The sequence below is a fragment of the Eublepharis macularius genome, unplaced genomic scaffold, assembly GCF_028583425.1.
Source record: "Eublepharis macularius isolate TG4126 unplaced genomic scaffold, MPM_Emac_v1.0 Eublepharis_31, whole genome shotgun sequence".
In the NCBI taxonomy this organism is placed as follows: domain Eukaryota; kingdom Metazoa; phylum Chordata; class Lepidosauria; order Squamata; family Eublepharidae; genus Eublepharis; species Eublepharis macularius.
In genome coordinates this window covers 117,501-120,000 of record NW_026559733.1, presented here as the reverse complement: position 1 = coordinate 120,000, position 2,500 = coordinate 117,501, and positions in this window count along the sequence as shown.

Genomic DNA, 2,500 nt, shown 5'->3' with positions numbered 1-2,500 from the left:
CGCGCGCGGGAGGGGGAGGCGTCCGCTCCGCCTGAACACCGACCCGGAGGCCGGCCCGCGGAGGGTCCTCCCCGACGCGGCCCCGTGGACCTCATCGATCGTGGAAGGAGAAAAAAGGAGGACCGGGCCCGCGCCCGGATCCCCGGCGGAGGCGCCCGCCGGCAGGGAGGCAGGGAAGGCGGCCGCGAGAGCGGTCTCGCCCCGGCCGGAGGCTCCGGAGATTCTCTGATGCGTTCTGAAAAGCGAGTGCCTAGAAATCTCCGCGAGCGTGCCCGAGCCGGGGAGGCCGACTTCCGGACGTCGAGTTTGACCGGGGCGAGGCCGGGATTCCGTCCGGGTCTCCGGAACCGCCCCCCGGCCTGGGCCTCCGAATCCGCTCCCTCAAGGGCTTCCGGAGAGTCAAGGTCTACCAATTGCCGCCCGTGTCACGCGGTAGACCTGGAGGCCGCCGGGGACTCGGGGGCCCGGCCGCGGCGCCGGCGTCCAGGTCTACCCGTCCTCCCCGAGCCAGAGGGGCGGACGGGTAGACCTGGGCCACCCTTTGCCGGGGCGCGGGCGGAAGACCAGGACTCCGCCGCGGGCACCCCCGCCTACCCACCCCCCCCCACCCGTGGCCGTTCGGGCAGGTCTACCGCCGCGGCGAAGGAGCCCGGAACGGCGGGTGCGGGCAGGCCGTTTCTGCCCTTCCGGGGGGAGGAAAGGTAGGCCCGCACGCCCGCCGCCCCGGTCCATCGGGCCCTTCCCCTGGCGCGGGCGTCCAGGTCTACCGGTCCGGCGAAGGGTGGGGAGGCAGGCCCGCCCCACGCACGAGAGAGCTGTCCGCCGCGCCCCACCCACCCCCGGCCCCGTATATCGCGGGCAGGCGGAGGAAAGGGCGGTGGACCTGGACGCGGCTCCCCGGGGAAGGCCGGGTCTGACGCAACGGTGAGGTGGAGCGGGGAGGGTTGGGGGGGGGGTGGGGGTGTCCGGGGTGCGGACGGTAGACCAGGACTCCTGCGCGGGAGCGGGGGCGGTGGAAGCCCAGGCTGGAAGGCCCGTTCTACCGGCACGGGGGGAGGGCCGGCGGGTCGGAACGGTGCAACCGCGCCCGGTAGGCTTGGGCGCCCTGTCCAGGTCTACCGGCCGCCCGGCCGCCCACCCGCTTGGCGCCAACCCGGACCTCCTCCGCTGAGGCAGGAAGGGGCTCCGTCAAGGCGGAGGGCGTGTCGCCCGGCCTGCCGAAACACGGGCGCCCGGGAGGCCAGGTCATCCGGCTCGCCCAAGGCCTCCGTCGGGAGACCCGGCCAGGTCTACCGGACAGCCCCCCGCCCGCACACGCACACGCACAGGTGGCAGGACCGCGCCACGCCCAGGGGACGTGTCCCCCGCCCCCCACGGCACCGTTGGGCGGAGGAACGGGAGGTGGACCTGGACACGGCTCCCCGGGGTAGGCCAGGACTAACGGCCCGGTGAGGGAGAGCAGGGGGTGGGGTTGCCGGGGCACGGGAGGTAGATCAGGACTCCTGCGCGCGTGGCGGGCGGTGGGGGGCGGGGAGGGTGGGGGAGGCCGGGCTGGGAGGCCAGGTCTACCGGGCGGGGGGGGGCGGGCCGGAGGGGCAGGCCGTGGGAACCGTTCGCCGCGGGCGCGGCCGGACGGCGGACCCGGGCTCCGGCGCGGGGTCCCCAGGCTGCAAGGGGTTCCAAGGGGCCCAGGTCTGCCGGTCTGCCCTCTACCGGCCCGGCGGTGGCCGGTAGACCTGGACCCCTTGGCCGCTACCGATGGAGGAGGAGGAGGAGGAGGAGGAGGAGGAGGCCTGGACCGCGGTTTGGGCGTTGTGGGGGGTGGCGGTGAAGGTGAGGTTGCGTTTTTTTGCTGCGTGCCTGCCATGGTGGCGTGCCTGCCCCCCCCCCCCACGGACCGTCGGGTGGACCTGGCCGCCTGCCGCTTTCGCGGGCTCCGTCATCCACCCCTGCCGGGGCGTGGGCCGGTCGGCCTGGTCTCCGAGGACGGGGAAGCCCAGGTCTGCCCGGGGCCCGGGGGTGGGGGGGGGAGAGGAGAGGGGAGTCGTGTTCAGGAGGGGTGAGGACAGGGCGTCTGTACGCCCCGGGCCTGCCGCCGAAGCTCTAGGGCTGGGCGCCCGGCTCGCCGGGTGTCCCGCGACCGGGGCCCTGACGGTCACCCGCGACCGGGAGACCTCGGCGCCCCGGCCCCCCGAGCCCAGGTCTACCGGACCCCACCCCCAACCCCCTTGGCCTCGAGGGGCCCGAAGTGGACCTCCTCCGCTGCGGCAGGAAGGTTCCGCTACGGGGCGGACGACGGGTCGCGCGGCCTGCCGAGCCTCGGGCGCCCGGGAGGCCAGGTCATCCGGCTCGCCCGAGGAAGCCTTCGGCAGTCCTGGGCTCCCCGGCTTCGGAGGCCAGGTCTACCGGGGGGGGCTCCGTTGCCCTGGGGCGAAACGAGCGCACGGCAGCGCCCGCGAGGGGACCGAGCGGGGGCGGTGGGGGGCAGACGGGGAGGCCC